At 38.1% G+C, this 16,972-nt stretch overlaps 13 non-coding genes across 13 annotated transcripts; all 13 read right to left on the bottom strand.

The window, feature by feature from the left end:
• Window positions 1-1,360: 1,360 nt before the first annotated feature.
• Window positions 1,361-1,432, bottom strand: trnat-ugu (transfer RNA threonine (anticodon UGU)). Its single transcript has one exon. It is a non-coding gene; the product is annotated as a tRNA-Thr (tRNA).
• Window positions 1,433-1,824: 392 nt separating this feature from the next.
• On the bottom strand, window positions 1,825-1,896 carry trnaa-cgc (transfer RNA alanine (anticodon CGC)). Its single transcript has one exon. It is a non-coding gene; the product is annotated as a tRNA-Ala (tRNA).
• A 1,354-nt stretch (window positions 1,897-3,250) lies between these two features.
• On the bottom strand, window positions 3,251-3,322 carry trnat-ugu (transfer RNA threonine (anticodon UGU)). Its single transcript has one exon. It is a non-coding gene; the product is annotated as a tRNA-Thr (tRNA).
• A 392-nt stretch (window positions 3,323-3,714) lies between these two features.
• Window positions 3,715-3,786, bottom strand: trnaa-cgc (transfer RNA alanine (anticodon CGC)). The gene has a single exon. It is a non-coding gene; the product is annotated as a tRNA-Ala (tRNA).
• Window positions 3,787-5,286: 1,500 nt separating this feature from the next.
• Window positions 5,287-5,358, bottom strand: trnat-ugu (transfer RNA threonine (anticodon UGU)). Its single transcript has one exon. It is a non-coding gene; the product is annotated as a tRNA-Thr (tRNA).
• Window positions 5,359-5,750: 392 nt separating this feature from the next.
• Window positions 5,751-5,822, bottom strand: trnaa-cgc (transfer RNA alanine (anticodon CGC)). Its single transcript has one exon. It is a non-coding gene; the product is annotated as a tRNA-Ala (tRNA).
• Window positions 5,823-7,321: 1,499 nt separating this feature from the next.
• Window positions 7,322-7,393, bottom strand: trnat-ugu (transfer RNA threonine (anticodon UGU)). The gene has a single exon. It is a non-coding gene; the product is annotated as a tRNA-Thr (tRNA).
• A 392-nt stretch (window positions 7,394-7,785) lies between these two features.
• Window positions 7,786-7,857, bottom strand: trnaa-cgc (transfer RNA alanine (anticodon CGC)). The gene has a single exon. It is a non-coding gene; the product is annotated as a tRNA-Ala (tRNA).
• Window positions 7,858-9,356: 1,499 nt separating this feature from the next.
• Window positions 9,357-9,428, bottom strand: trnat-ugu (transfer RNA threonine (anticodon UGU)). The gene has a single exon. It is a non-coding gene; the product is annotated as a tRNA-Thr (tRNA).
• A 392-nt stretch (window positions 9,429-9,820) lies between these two features.
• Window positions 9,821-9,892, bottom strand: trnaa-cgc (transfer RNA alanine (anticodon CGC)). Its single transcript has one exon. It is a non-coding gene; the product is annotated as a tRNA-Ala (tRNA).
• Window positions 9,893-11,246: 1,354 nt separating this feature from the next.
• Window positions 11,247-11,318, bottom strand: trnat-ugu (transfer RNA threonine (anticodon UGU)). The gene has a single exon. It is a non-coding gene; the product is annotated as a tRNA-Thr (tRNA).
• Window positions 11,319-11,710: 392 nt separating this feature from the next.
• trnaa-cgc (transfer RNA alanine (anticodon CGC)) lies at window positions 11,711-11,782 on the bottom strand. Its single transcript has one exon. It is a non-coding gene; the product is annotated as a tRNA-Ala (tRNA).
• A 1,498-nt stretch (window positions 11,783-13,280) lies between these two features.
• On the bottom strand, window positions 13,281-13,352 carry trnat-ugu (transfer RNA threonine (anticodon UGU)). Its single transcript has one exon. It is a non-coding gene; the product is annotated as a tRNA-Thr (tRNA).
• Between the last annotated feature and the right edge of the window lie 3,620 nt (window positions 13,353-16,972).

Below are 16,972 nucleotides of genomic sequence, written 5' to 3' on the forward strand. Positions count from 1 at the left end.
ACAGAGTTACAGATGGAATAATAAAGAGTACAGTCAATAACACAATAGAAGAAAAAAAAGAAAGTCTATATACAGTGCGTGCAAATGGAGGTAGGGCAATAAATAGGCCATAGTAGCGAAGTAATTACAATTTAGCAAATGAACACTGGAGTGATAGATGAGCAAATGATGATGTGCAAGTAGAAATACTGGTGTGCAAAGAGCAGAATGTAAATTAAAACAATATGGGGATGAGGTAGGTAGATTGGGTGGGCTATTTACAGATGGGCTATGTACAGCTGCAGCGATCAGTTAGCTGCTCAGATAGCCGATGTTTAAAGTCAGCAGTGTTGCCAACACCTCAGTAAGGAAAGTAGCTATTGGCTGTCCTAAAAGTCGCTAGAAGTTGCTAAAACATGTCATCACCTAATTTGCAGAATTGGCAATGTGCATGTAAATGTGAAGGAAGGAGGAGTGAGGAATAACATTGTGGGAGAGACAAAAAGTGAGTAAAAAACTCCCTAAATATGTTTGGAACTACAAATGAACTTTCTTCTGTCGATCCTTGTTTTTTTATGATACAATTCCAACCCTCGTCCTTTACCCGGCTGGCTTGAGACCGGCAAAAGTGAACCAAAAGAGACATACTGGCGGAGCGGAGCTACTTAGTTTTTCATGACCTTTTTATTTTATTCTTTGTTTTTAGTTTTTCAGTTTAGTTTTCTTAATTTGTTTCGGTTTTAACCTTATGGTCCACTTAGGAGCCTAAAACATTTGACATTTTTAACCTTAACATTTAGAAAAAAGAAATGGTATACAATCGACATTAGCAATCTAAATGGACCAAAAAGAGACAATAGAAAAAAATGGCAATGGCAATGTGAGAAAATTACGGTAACTAGTCTGGCTCTAAATCAGGTTAATTGTGTTTTTTTTTTGTGTAAGCCAGGGCGGGATCAGCCAGCGGCAGCTTCCCGCATGTGCGATTCATTTGCAGTCTGGACGCAATTGGCCTTTTCTTTACACTGTTCTAATGAAAGTACATTTTCATAATATCAGCTAGCTTCCATAAACGTCAAACAAGGATTGAACCCACGTGCTTCAGTTTACAAAAACAGATGACTTAGCACATCTATTTCCTTATTAGAATGTCAACATTCTGGAAAGTGGGAGTTGTGCAAATGCTAATTTAACAACTAAATATACTCATCAGAGAAGTTGTGGATTAACTTCAGACCACATACACTTCAAGTATTAGCTCTACCGTAGAGACAAATCCCTTTACAATATATTAGCAGGGTTGCCATATTGAGACAACTTGCCTTTTCTTCAAATTCCTCCAGTTAAAGAACCTCTCCATGGTACCAGCTAATGTTCAGTAAGGCACAGATGGGATTTGAACCCATGATCTTCGGTTTACAAGACCGACGCCTTGCCACTTGGCCACCATGCCAATCTATGCTGCAAAATATTTATCAACATTCTGGAAAGTAGTAGTTGTGTAATGTGAATTTGGCACACAAATGAACCCAGTGGAGAACCTTGGGATTGAACCAAGGACCTCATGCATAAATAGCATGCACTCCCCCTCTGAGCTTCCATCCCATTTTATTTGCAGGTAAAATACAATATTAATACAATGTACTTTTTACATACACCACTCCATTGAATCTACAATGAAATGATAGCAGCAATTCTTAATACAAGTATGGACCAGTCATTGAACCCATGAACTTCAGTTTTTGAAAATGATGCAATTGAAGTTGGCAACCATACCACTTCTGTTTCCTGCTGAGAATTTCAACATTCTGGAAAGTAGGAGATGGGCCATTGCAAAGGTTTCAATGGAGAAGCTGGGGATTGAACCCAGGACCTCATACATGCGAAGCATGCGCTCTACCACTGAGCTACATCCCCTTTCTGGGAAAAAGAAAAATGTTTCTTGTTTTTTTAAATTTCACCTTTATATAACCAGGTAAGCTAGTTGAGAACAAGTTTTCATTTACAACTGCGACCTAGCCAAGATAAAGGAAAGCAGCGCAACACAAACAACAACACAGAGTTACAGATGGAATAATAAAGAGTACAGTCAATAACACAATAGAAGAAAAAAAAGAAAGTCTATATACAGTGCGTGCAAATGGAGGTAGGTAGATTGGGTGGGCTATTTACAGATGGGCTATGTACAGCTGCAGCGATCAGTTAGCTGCTCAGATAGCCGATGTTTAAAGTCAGCAGTGTTGCCAACACCTCAGTAAGGAAAGTAGCTATTGGCTGTCCTAAAAGTCGCTAGAAGTTGCTAAAACATGTCATCACCTAATTTGCAGAATTGGCAATGTGCATGTAAATGTGAAGGAAGGAGGAGTGAGGAATAACATTGTGGGAGAGACAAAAAGTGAGTAAAAAACTCCCTAAATATGTTTGGAACTACAAATGAACTTTCTTCTGTCGATCCTTGTTTTTTTATGATACAATTCCAACCCTCGTCCTTTACCCGGCTGGCTTGAGACCGGCAAAAGTGAACCAAAAGAGACATACTGGCGGAGCGGAGCTACTTAGTTTTTCATGACCTTTTTATTTTATTCTTTGTTTTTAGTTTTTCAGTTTAGTTTTCTTAATTTGTTTTGGTTTTAACCTTATGGTCCACTTAGGAGCCTAAAACATTTGACATTTTTAACCTTAACATTTAGAAAAAAGAAATGGTATACAATCGACATTAGCAATCTAAATGGACCAAAAAGAGACAATAGAAAAAAATGGCAATGGCAATGTCAGAAAATTACGGTAACTAGTCTGGCTCTAAATCAGGTTAATTGTGTTTTTTTTTTGTGTAAGCCAGGGCGGGATCAGCCAGCGGCAGCTTCCCGCATGTGCGATTCATTTGCAGTCTGGACGCAATTGACCTTTTCTTTACACTGTTCTAATGAAAGTACATTTTCATAATATCAGCTAGCTTCCATAAACGTCAAACAAGGATTGAACCCACGTGCTTCAGTTTACAAAAACAGATGACTTAGCACATCTATTTCCTTATTAAAATGTCAACATTCTGGAAAGTGGGAGTTGTGCAAATGCTAATTTAACAACTAAATATACTCATCAGAGAAGTTGTGGATTAACTTCAGACCACATACACTTCAAGTATTAGCTCTACCGTAGAGACACATCCCCTTACAATATATTAGCAGGGTTGCCATATTGAGACAACTTGCCTTTTCTTCAAATTCCTCCAGTTAAAGAACCTCTCCATGGTACCAGCTAATTTTCAGTAAGGCACAGATGGGATTTGAACCCATGATCTTCGGTTTACAAGACCGACGCCTTGCCACTTGGCCACCATGCCAATCTATGCTGCAAAATATTTATCAACATTCTGGAAAGTAGTAGTTGTGTAATGTGAATTTGGCACACAAATAAACTCAGTGGAGAACCTTGGGATTGAACCAAGGACCTCATGCATAAATAGCATGCACTCCCCCTCTGAGCTTCCATCCCATTTTATTTGCAGGTAAAATACAATATTAATACAATGTACTTTTTATATACACCACTCCATTGAATCTACAATGAAATGATAGCAGCAATTCTTAATACAAGTATGGACCAGTCATCGAACCCATGAACTTCAGTTTTTGAAAATGATGCAATTGAAGTTGGCAACCATACCACTTCTGTTTCCTGCTGAGAATTTCAACATTCTGGAAAGTAGGAGATGGGCCATTGCAAAGGTTTCAATGGAGAAGCTGGGGATTGAACCCAGGACCTCATACATGCGAAGCATGCGCTCTACCACTGAGCTACATCCCCTTTCTGGGAAAAAGAGAAATGTTTCTTGTTTTTTTAAATTTCACCTTTATATAACCAGGTAAGCTAGTTGAGAACAAGTTTTCATTTACAACTGCGACCTAGCCAAGATAAAGGAAAGCAGCGCAACACAAACAACAACACAGAGTTACAGATGGAATAATAAAGAGTACAGTCAATAACACAATAGAAGAAAAAAAAGAAAGTCTATATACAGTGCGTGCAAATGGAGGTAGGGCAATAAATAGGCCATAGTAGCGAAGTAATTACAATTTAGCAAATGAACACTGGAGTGATAGATGAGCAAATTATGATGTGCAAGTAGAAATACTGGTGTGCAAAGAGCAGAATGTAAATTAAAACAATATGGGGATGAGGTAGGTAGATTGGGTGGGCTATTTACAGATGGGCTATGTACAGCTGCAGCAATCAGTTAGCTGCTCAGATAGCCGATGTTTAAAGTCAGCAGTGTTGCCAACACCTCAGTAAGGAAAGTAGCTATTGGCTGTCCTAAAAGTCGCTAGAAGTTGCTAAAACATGTCATCACCTAATTTGCAGAATTGGCAATGTGCATGTAAATGTGAAGGAAGGAGGAGTGAGGAATAACATTGTGGGAGAGACAAAAAGTGAGTAAAAAACTCCCTAAATATGTTTGGAACTACAAATGAACTTTCTTCTGTCGATCCTTGTTTTTTTATGATACAATTCCAACCCTCGTCCTTTACCCGGCTGGCTTGAGACCGGCAAAAGTGAACCAAAAGAGACATACTGGCGGAGCGGAGCTACTTAGTTTTTCATTACCTTTTTATTTTATTCTTTGTTTTTAGTTTTTCAGTTTAGTTTTCTTAATTTGTTTTGGTTTTTAACCTTATGGTCCACTTAGGAGCCTAAAACATTTGACATTTTTAACCTTAACATTTAGAAAAAAGAAATGGTATACAATCGACATTAGCAATCTAAATGGACCAAAAAGAGACAATAGAAAAAAATGGCAATGGCAATGTGAGAAAATTACGGTAACTAGTCTGGCTCTAAATCAGGTTAATTGTGTTTTTTTTTTGTGTAAGCCAGGGCGGGATCAGCCAGCGGCAGCTTCCCGCATGTGCGATTCATTTGCAGTCTGGACGCAATTGGCCTTTTCTTTACACTGTTCTAATGAAAGTACATTTTCATAATATCAGCTAGCTTCCATAAACGTCAAACAAGGATTAAACCCACGTGCTTCAGTTTACAAAAACAGATGACTTAGCACATCTATTTCCTTATTAGAATGTCAACATTCTGGAAAGTGGGAGTTGTGCAAATGCTAATTTAACAACTAAATATACTCATCAGAGAAGTTGTGGATTAACTTCAGACCACATACACTTCAAGTATTAGCTCTACCGTAGAGACAAATCCCTTTACAATATATTAGCAGGGTTGCCATATTGAGACAACTTGCCTTTTCTTCAAATTCCTCCAGTTAAAGAACCTCTCCATGGTACCAGCTAATGTTCAGTAAGGCACAGATGGGATTTGAACCCATGATCTTCGGTTTACAAGACCGACGCCTTGCCACTTGGCCACCATGCCAATCTAGGCTGCAAAATATTTATCAACATTCTGGAAAGTAGTAGTTGTGTAATGTGAATTTGGCACACAAATGAACCCAGTGGAGAACCTTGGGATTGAACCAAGGACCTCATGCATAAATAGCATGCACTCCCCCTCTGAGCTTCCATCCCATTTTATTTGCAGGTAAAATACAATATTAATACAATGTACTTTTTACATACACCACTCCATTGAATCTACAATGAAATGATAGCAGCAATTCTTAATACAAGTATGGACCAGTCATTGAACCCATGAACTTCAGTTTTTTAAAATGATGCAATTGAAGTTGGCAACCATACCACTTCTGTTTTCTGCTGAGAATTTCAACATTCTGGAAAGTAGGAGATGGGCCATTGCAAAGGTTTCAATGGAGAAGCTGGGGATTGAACCCAGGACCTCATACATGCGAAGCATGCGCTCTACCACTGAGCTACATCCCCTTTCTGGGAAAAAGAAAAATGTTTCTTGTTTTTTTAAATTTCACCTTTATATAACCAGGTAAGCTAGTTGAGAACAAGTTTTCATTTACAACTGCGACCTAGCCAAGATAAAGGAAAGCAGCGCAACACAAACAACAACACAGAGTTACAGATGGAATAATAAAGAGTACAGTCAATAACACAATAGAAGAAAAAAAAGAAAGTCTATATACAGTGCGTGCAAATGGAGGTAGGGCAATAAATAGGCCATAGTAGCGAAGTAATTACAATTTAGCAAATGAACACTGGAGTGATAGATGAGCAAATGATGATGTGCAAGTAGAAATACTGGTGTGCAAAGAGCAGAATGTAAATTAAAACAATATGGGGATGAGGTAGGTAGATTGGGTGGGCTATTTACAGATGGGCTATGTACAGCTGCAGCAATCAGTTAGCTGCTCAGATAGCCGATGTTTAAAGTCAGCAGTGTTGCCAACACCTCAGTAAGGAAAGTAGCTATTGGCTGTCCTAAAAGTCGCTAGAAGTTGCTAAAACATGTCATCACCTAATTTGCAGAATTGGCAATGTGCATGTAAATGTGAAGGAAGGAGGAGTGAGGAATAACATTGTGGGAGAGACAAAAAGTGAGTAAAAAACTCCCTAAATATGTTTGGAACTACAAATGAACTTTCTTCTGTCGATCCTTGTTTTTTTATGATACAATTCCAACCCTCGTCCTTTACCCGGCTGGCTTGAGACCGGCAAAAGTGAACCAAAAGAGACATACTGGCGGAGCGGAGCTACTTAGTTTTTCATGACCTTTTTATTTTATTCTTTGTTTTTAGTTTTTCAGTTTAGTTTTCTTAATTTGTTTTGGTTTTAACCTTATGGTCCACTTAGGAGCCTAAAACATTTGACATTTTTAACCTTAACATTTAGAAAAAAGAAATGGTATACAATTGACATTAGCAATCTAAATGGACCAAAAAGAGACAATAGAAAAAAATGGCAATGGCAATGTGAGAAAATTACGGTAACTAGTCTGGCTCTAAATCAGGTTAATTGTGTTTTTTTTTTGTGTAAGCCAGGGCGGGATCAGCCAGCGGCAGCTTCCCGCATGTGCGATTCATTTGCAGTCTGGACGCAATTGACCTTTTCTTTACACTGTTCTAATGAAAGTACATTTTCATAATATCAGCTAGCTTCCATAAACGTCAAACAAGGATTGAACCCACATGCTTCAGTTTACAAAAACAGATGACTTAGCACATCTATTTCCTTATTAAAATGTCAACATTCTGGAAAGTGGGAGTTGTGCAAATGCTAATTTAACAACTAAATATACTCATCAGAGAAGTTGTGGATTAACTTCAGACCACATACACTTCAAGTATTAGCTCTACCGTAGAGACACATCCTATTACAATATATTAGCAGGGTTGCCATATTGAGACAACTTGCCTTGTCTTCAAATTCCTCCAGTTAAAGAACCTCTCCATGGTACCAGCTAATTTTCAGTAAGGCACAGATGGGATTTGAACCCATGATCTTCGGTTTACAAGACCGACGCCTTGCCACTTGGCCACCATGCCAATCTATGCTGCAAAATATTTATCAACATTCTGGAAAGTAGTAGTTGTGTAATGTGAATTTGGCACACAAATAAACTCAGTGGAGAACCTTGGGATTGAACCAAGGACCTCATGCATAAATAGCATGCACTCCCCCTCTGAGCTTCCATCCCATTTTATTTGCAGGTAAAATACAATATTAATACAATGTACTTTTTATATACACCACTCCATTGAATCTACAATGAAATGATAGCAGCAATTCTTAATACAAGTATGGACCAGTCATTGAACCCATGAACTTCAGTTTTTGAAAATGATGCAATTGAAGTTGGCAACCATACCACTTCTGTTTCCTGCTGAGAATTTCAACATTCTGGAAAGTAGGAGATGGGCCATTGCAAAGGTTTCAATGGAGAAGCTGGGGATTGAACCCAGGACCTCATACATGCGAAGCATGCGCTCTACCACTGAGCTACATCCCCTTTCTGGGAAAAATAAAAATGTTTCTTGTTTTTTTAAATTTCACCTTTATATAACCAGGTAAGCTAGTTGAGAACAAGTTTTCATTTACAACTGCGACCTAGCCAAGATAAAGGAAAGCAGCGCAACACAAACAACAACACAGAGTTACAGATGGAATAATAAAGAGTACAGTCAATAACACAATAGAAGAAAAAAAAGAAAGTCTATATACAGTGCGTGCAAATGGAGGTAGGGCAATAAATAGGCCATAGTAGCGAAGTAATTACAATTTAGCAAATGAACACTGGAGTGATAGATGAGCAAATGATGATGTGCAAGTAGAAATACTGGTGTGCAAAGAGCAGAATGTAAATTAAAACAATATGGGGATGAGGTAGGTAGATTGGGTGGGCTATTTACAGATGGGCTATGTACAGCTGCAGCGATCAGTTAGCTGCTCAGATAGCCGATGTTTAAAGTCAGCAGTGTTGCCAACACCTCAGTAAGGAAAGTAGCTATTGGCTGTCCTAAAAGTCGCTAGAAGTTGCTAAAACATGTCATCACCTAATTTGCAGAATTGGCAATGTGCATGTAAATGTGAAGGAAGGAGGAGTGAGGAATAACATTGTGGGAGAGACAAAAAGTGAGTAAAAAACTCCCTAAATATGTTTGGAACTACAAATGAACTTTCTTCTGTCGATCCTTGTTTTTTTATGATACAATTCCAACCCTCGTCCTTTACCCGGCTGGCTTGAGACCGGCAAAAGTGAACCAAAAGAGACATACTGGCGGAGCGGAGCTACTTAGTTTTTCATGACCTTTTTATTTTATTCTTTGTTTTTAGTTTTTCAGTTTAGTTTTCTTAATTTGTTTCGGTTTTAACCTTATGGTCCACTTAGGAGCCTAAAACATTTGACATTTTTAACCTTAACATTTAGAAAAAAGAAATGGTATACAATCGACATTAGCAATCTAAATGGACCAAAAAGAGACAATAGAAAAAAATGGCAATGGCAATGTGAGAAAATTACGGTAACTAGTCTGGCTCTAAATCAGGTTAATTGTGTTTTTTTTTTGTGTAAGCCAGGGCGGGATCAGCCAGCGGCAGCTTCCCGCATGTGCGATTCATTTGCAGTCTGGACGCAATTGGCCTTTTCTTTACACTGTTCTAATGAAAGTACATTTTCATAATATCAGCTAGCTTCCATAAACGTCAAACAAGGATTGAACCCACGTGCTTCAGTTTACAAAAACAGATGACTTAGCACATCTATTTCCTTATTAGAATGTCAACATTCTGGAAAGTGGGAGTTGTGCAAATGCTAATTTAACAACTAAATATACTCATCAGAGAAGTTGTGGATTAACTTCAGACCACATACACTTCAAGTATTAGCTCTACCGTAGAGACAAATCCCTTTACAATATATTAGCAGGGTTGCCATATTGAGACAACTTGCCTTTTCTTCAAATTCCTCCAGTTAAAGAACCTCTCCATGGTACCAGCTAATGTTCAGTAAGGCACAGATGGGATTTGAACCCATGATCTTCGGTTTACAAGACCGACGCCTTGCCACTTGGCCACCATGCCAATCTATGCTGCAAAATATTTATCAACATTCTGGAAAGTAGTAGTTGTGTAATGTGAATTTGGCACACAAATGAACCCAGTGGAGAACCTTGGGATTGAACCAAGGACCTCATGCATAAATAGCATGCACTCCCCCTCTGAGCTTCCATCCCATTTTATTTGCAGGTAAAATACAATATTAATACAATGTACTTTTTACATACACCACTCCATTGAATCTACAATGAAATGATAGCAGCAATTCTTAATACAAGTATGGACCAGTCATTGAACCCATGAACTTCAGTTTTTGAAAATGATGCAATTGAAGTTGGCAACCATACCACTTCTGTTTCCTGCTGAGAATTTCAACATTCTGGAAAGTAGGAGATGGGCCATTGCAAAGGTTTCAATGGAGAAGCTGGGGATTGAACCCAGGACCTCATACATGCGAAGCATGCGCTCTACCACTGAGCTACATCCCCTTTCTGGGAAAAAGAAAAATGTTTCTTGTTTTTTTAAATTTCACCTTTATATAACCAGGTAAGCTAGTTGAGAACAAGTTTTCATTTACAACTGCGACCTAGCCAAGATAAAGGAAAGCAGCGCAACACAAACAACAACACAGAGTTACAGATGGAATAATAAAGAGTACAGTCAATAACACAATAGAAGAAAAAAAAGAAAGTCTATATACAGTGCGTGCAAATGGAGGTAGGTAGATTGGGTGGGCTATTTACAGATGGGCTATGTACAGCTGCAGCGATCAGTTAGCTGCTCAGATAGCCGATGTTTAAAGTCAGCAGTGTTGCCAACACCTCAGTAAGGAAAGTAGCTATTGGCTGTCCTAAAAGTCGCTAGAAGTTGCTAAAACATGTCATCACCTAATTTGCAGAATTGGCAATGTGCATGTAAATGTGAAGGAAGGAGGAGTGAGGAATAACATTGTGGGAGAGACAAAAAGTGAGTAAAAAACTCCCTAAATATGTTTGGAACTACAAATGAACTTTCTTCTGTCGATCCTTGTTTTTTTATGATACAATTCCAACCCTCGTCCTTTACCCGGCTGGCTTGAGACCGGCAAAAGTGAACCAAAAGAGACATACTGGCGGAGCGGAGCTACTTAGTTTTTCATGACCTTTTTATTTTATTCTTTGTTTTTAGTTTTTCAGTTTAGTTTTCTTAATTTGTTTTGGTTTTAACCTTATGGTCCACTTAGGAGCCTAAAACATTTGACATTTTTAACCTTAACATTTAGAAAAAAGAAATGGTATACAATCGACATTAGCAATCTAAATGGACCAAAAAGAGACAATAGAAAAAAATGGCAATGGCAATGTCAGAAAATTACGGTAACTAGTCTGGCTCTAAATCAGGTTAATTGTGTTTTTTTTTTGTGTAAGCCAGGGCGGGATCAGCCAGCGGCAGCTTCCCGCATGTGCGATTCATTTGCAGTCTGGACGCAATTGACCTTTTCTTTACACTGTTCTAATGAAAGTACATTTTCATAATATCAGCTAGCTTCCATAAACGTCAAACAAGGATTGAACCCACGTGCTTCAGTTTACAAAAACAGATGACTTAGCACATCTATTTCCTTATTAAAATGTCAACATTCTGGAAAGTGGGAGTTGTGCAAATGCTAATTTAACAACTAAATATACTCATCAGAGAAGTTGTGGATTAACTTCAGACCACATACACTTCAAGTATTAGCTCTACCGTAGAGACACATCCCCTTACAATATATTAGCAGGGTTGCCATATTGAGACAACTTGCCTTTTCTTCAAATTCCTCCAGTTAAAGAACCTCTCCATGGTACCAGCTAATTTTCAGTAAGGCACAGATGGGATTTGAACCCATGATCTTCGGTTTACAAGACCGACGCCTTGCCACTTGGCCACCATGCCAATCTATGCTGCAAAATATTTATCAACATTCTGGAAAGTAGTAGTTGTGTAATGTGAATTTGGCACACAAATAAACTCAGTGGAGAACCTTGGGATTGAACCAAGGACCTCATGCATAAATAGCATGCACTCCCCCTCTGAGCTTCCATCCCATTTTATTTGCAGGTAAAATACAATATTAATACAATGTACTTTTTACATACACCACTCCATTGAATCTACAATGAAATGATAGCAGCAATTCTTAATACAAGTATGGACCAGTCATCGAACCCATGAACTTCAGTTTTTGAAAATGATGCAATTGAAGTTGGCAACCATACCACTTCTGTTTCCTGCTGAGAATTTCAACATTCTGGAAAGTAGGAGATGGGCCATTGCAAAGGTTTCAATGGAGAAGCTGGGGATTGAACCCAGGACCTCATACATGCGAAGCATGCGCTCTACCACTGAGCTACATCCCCTTTCTGGGAAAAAGAAAAATGTTTCTTGTTTTTTTAAATTTCACCTTTATATAACCAGGTAAGCTAGTTGAGAACAAGTTTTCATTTACAACTGCGACCTAGCCAAGATAAAGGAAAGCAGCGCAACACAAACAACAACACAGAGTTACAGATGGAATAATAAAGAGTACAGTCAATAACACAATAGAAGAAAAAAAAGAAAGTCTATATACAGTGCGTGCAAATGGAGGTAGGGCAATAAATAGGCCATAGTAGCGAAGTAATTACAATTTAGCAAATGAACACTGGAGTGATAGATGAGCAAATGATGATGTGCAAGTAGAAATACTGGTGTGCAAAGAGCAGAATGTAAATTAAAACAATATGGGGATGAGGTAGGTAGATTGGGTGGGCTATTTACAGATGGGCTATGTACAGCTGCAGCAATCAGTTAGCTGCTCAGATAGCCGATGTTTAAAGTCAGCAGTGTTGCCAACACCTCAGTAAGGAAAGTAGCTATTGGCTGTCCTAAAAGTCGCTAGAAGTTGCTAAAACATGTCATCACCTAATTTGCAGAATTGGCAATGTGCATGTAAATGTGAAGGAAGGAGGAGTGAGGAATAACATTGTGGGAGAGACAAAAAGTGAGTAAAAAACTCCCTAAATATGTTTGGAACTACAAATGAACTTTCTTCTGTCGATCCTTGTTTTTTTATGATACAATTCCAACCCTCGTCCTTTACCCGGCTGGCTTGAGACCGGCAAAAGTGAACCAAAAGAGACATACTGGCGGAGCGGAGCTACTTAGTTTTTCATGACCTTTTTATTTTATTCTTTGTTTTTAGTTTTTCAGTTTAGTTTTCTTAATTTGTTTTGGTTTTAACCTTATGGTCCACTTAGGAGCCTAAAACATTTGACATTTTTAACCTTAACATTTAGAAAAAAGAAATGGTATACAATCGACATTAGCAATCTAAATGGACCAAAAAGAGACAATAGAAAAAAATGGCAATGGCAATGTGAGAAAATTACGGTAACTAGTCTGGCTCTAAATCAGGTTAATTGTGTTTTTTTTTTGTGTAAGCCAGGGCGGGATCAGCCAGCGGCAGCTTCCCGCATGTGCGATTCATTTGCAGTCTGGACGCAATTGACCTTTTCTTTACACTGTTCTAATGAAAGTACATTTTCATAATATCAGCAGCTTCCATAAACGTCAAACAAGGATTGAACCCACGTGCTTCAGTTTACAAAAACAGATGACTTAGCACATCTATTTCCTTATTAAAATGTCAACATTCTGGAAAGTGGGAGTTGTGCAAATGCTAATTTAACAACTAAATATACTCATCAGAGAAGTTGTGGATTAACTTCAGACCACATACACTTCAAGTATTAGCTCTACCGTAGAGACACATCCCCTTACAATATATTAGCAGGGTTGCCATATTGAGACAACTTGCCTTTTCTTCAAATTCCTCCAGTTAAAGAACCTCTCCATGGTACCAGCTAATTTTCAGTAAGGCACAGATGGGATTTGAACCCATGATCTTCGGTTTACAAGACCGACGCCTTGCCACTTGGCCACCATGCCAATCTATGCTGCAAAATATTTATCAACATTCTGGAAAGTAGTAGTTGTGTAATGTGAATTTGGCACACAAATAAACTCAGTGGAGAACCTTGGGATTGAACCAAGGACCTCATGCATAAATAGCATGCACTCCCCCTCTGAGCTTCCATCCCATTTTATTTGCAGGTAAAATACAATATTAAAACAATGTACTTTTTATATACACCACTCCATTGAATCTACAATGAAATGATAGCAGCAATTCTTAATACAAGTATGGACCAGTCATTGAACCCATGAACTTCAGTTTTTGAAAATGATGCAATTGAAGTTGGCAACCATACCACTTCTGTTTCCTGGTGAGAATTTCAACATTCTGGAAAGTAGGAGATGGGCCATTGCAAAGCTTTCAATGGAGAAGCTGGGGATTGAACCCAGGACCTCATACATGCGCTCTACCACTGAGCTACATCCCCTTTCTGGGAAAAAGGAAAATGTTTCTTGTTTTTTTAAATTTCACCTTTATATAACCAGGTAAGCTAGTTGAGAACAAGTTTTTATTTACAACTGCGACCTAGCCAAGATAAAGGAAAGCAGCGCAACACAAACAACAACACAGAGTTACAGATGGAATAATAAAGAGTACAGTCAATAACACAATAGAAGAAAAAAAAGAAAGTCTATATACAGTGCGTGCAAATGGAGGTAGGGCAATAAATAGGCCATAGTAGCGAAGTAATTACAATTTAGCAAATGAACACTGGAGTGATAGATGAGCAAATGATGATGTGCAAGTAGAAATACTGGTGTGCAAAGAGCAGAATGTAAATTAAAACAATATGGGGATGAGGTAGGTAGATTGGGTGGGCTATTTACAGATGGGCTATGTACAGCTGCAGCAATCAGTTAGCTGCTCAGATAGCCGATGTTTAAAGTCAGCAGTGTTGCCAACACCTCAGTAAGGAAAGTAGCTATTGGCTGTCCTAAAAGTCGCTAGAAGTTGCTAAAACATGTCATCACCTAATTTGCAGAATTGGCAATGTGCATGTAAATGTGAAGGAAGGAGGAGTGAGGAATAACATTGTGGGAGAGACAAAAAGTGAGTAAAAAACTCCCTAAATATGTTTGGAACTACAAATGAACTTTCTTCTGTCGATCCTTGTTTTTTTATGATACAATTCCAACCCTCGTCCTTTACCCGGCTGGCTTGAGACCGGCAAAAGTGAACCAAAAGAGACATACTGGCGGAGCGGAGCTACTTAGTTTTTCATGACCTTTTTATTTTATTCTTTGTTTTTAGTTTTTCAGTTTAGTTTTCTTAATTTGTTTTGGTTTTAACCTTATGGTCCACTTAGGAGCCTAAAACATTTGACATTTTTAACCTTAACATTTAGAAAAAAGAAATGGTATACAATCGACATTAGCAATCTAAATGGACCAAAAAGAGACAATAGAAAAAAATGGCAATGGCAATGTGAGAAAATTACGGTAACTAGTCTGGCTCTAAATCAGGTTAATTGTGTTTTTTTTTTGTGTAAGCCAGGGCGGGATCAGCCAGCGGCAGCTTCCCGCATGTGCGATTCATTTGCAGTCTGGACGCAATTGACCTTTTCTTTACACTGTTCTAATGAAAGTACATTTTCATAATATCAGCTAGCTTCCATAAACGTCAAACAAGGATTGAACCCACGTGCTTCTATTATGTTATGGCAGACCAACTCGATATACGGTCTCTCTTATATTATGCCAGACCAGCTAGATCTACTGTCTCTATTATAATATGACAGACCAGCTAGATCTACTGTCTCTGTCTCTATTATATTATGACAGACCAGCTAGATCTACTGTCTCTGTTATATTATGACAGATAAGCTAGATCTACTGTCTCTGTTACATTATGACAGACCAGCTAGATCTACTGTCTCTGTTATATTATGACAGACCAGCTAGATCTACTGTCTCTATTATATTGTGACAGACCAACTAGATCTGCTGTCTCTATTATATTATGGCAGACCAGCTAGATCTACTGTCTCTATTATATTATGACAGACCAGCTAGATCTACTGTCTCTATTATAATATGACAGACCGGCTAGGTCTACTGTCTCTATGTCTCTATTATATTATGATAGACCAGCTAGATCTACTGTCTGTATTATATTATGACAGACCAGCTAGATCTACTGTCTCTATTATATTATGACAGACCAGCTAGATCTACTGTCTCTATTATATTATGACAGACCATCTAGATCTACTGTCTCTATTATATTATGACAGACCAGCTAGATCTACTGTCTCTATTATATTATGACAGAACAGCTAGATCTGCTGTCTCTATTATATTATGACAGACCAACTAGATCTGCTGTCTCTATTATATAATGACGGACCAGCAAGATCTACTGTCTCTGTTATATTATGACAGACCAGCTAGATCTACTGTCTCTATTATATAATGACGAACAGCTAGATCTACTGTCTCTATTATAAAATGACAGACCAGCTCGATCTACTGTCTCTATTATATTATGACAGACCAGCTAGATCTACTGTCTCTATTATATTATGACAGACCAGCTAGATCTACTGTTACTATTATATTATGGCAGACCAGCTCGATCTACTGTCTCTATTATGTTATGACAGACCAGCTAGATCTACTGTCTCTATTATAATATGACAGACCAGCTAGATCTACTGTCTCTATTATATTATGACAGACCAGCTAGATCTACTGCCTCTATTATATTATGACAGACCAGCTAGATCGATTGTCTCTATTGTATTATGACAGAACAGCTAGATCTACTGTCTCTATTCTATTATGACAGACCAGCTAGATCTACTGTCTCTATTATATTATGACAGACCAGCTAGATCTACTGCCTCTATTGTATTATGACAGACCAGCTAGATCTACTGTCTCTGTCTCTATTATATTATGACAGACCAGCTAGAACTACTGTCTCTATTATATTATGACAGAACAGCTAAATCTGCTGTCTCTATTATATTATGACAGACCAGCTCGATCTACTGTCTCTATTATATTATGACAGACCAGCTAGATCTACTGTCTCTATTATAATATGACAGACCAGCTAGATCTACTGTCTCTATTATATTATGACAGACCAGCTAGATCTACTGCCTCTATTATATTATGACAGACCAGCTAAATCGATTGTCTCTATTGTATTATGACAGAACAGCTAGATCTACTGTCTCTATTATATTATGACAGACCAGCTAGATCTACCTTCTCTATTATAACATGACAGACCAGCTAGATCTACTGTCTCTATTATATTTAGACAGACCAGCTAGATTACTGATTCTATTGTATTATGACATACCAGCTAGATCGATTGTCTCTATTGTATTATGACAGAACAGCTAGATCTACTGTCTCTATTATATTATGACAGACCAGCTTGATCTACTGTCTCTATTATATTATTACAGACTAGCTAGAACTACTGTCTCTGTTCTTTTATGACAGACCAGCTAGATCTACTGTCTCTATTATATTATGACAGACCAGCTAGATCTACTGTCTCTATGTCTCTATTATATTATGACAGAACAGCTAGATCTGCTGTATCTATTATGTTATGGCAGACCAGCTCGATCTAC

This window comes from Oncorhynchus clarkii, chromosome 25, assembly GCF_045791955.1.
Source record: "Oncorhynchus clarkii lewisi isolate Uvic-CL-2024 chromosome 25, UVic_Ocla_1.0, whole genome shotgun sequence".
NCBI lineage: Eukaryota > Metazoa > Chordata > Actinopteri > Salmoniformes > Salmonidae > Oncorhynchus > Oncorhynchus clarkii.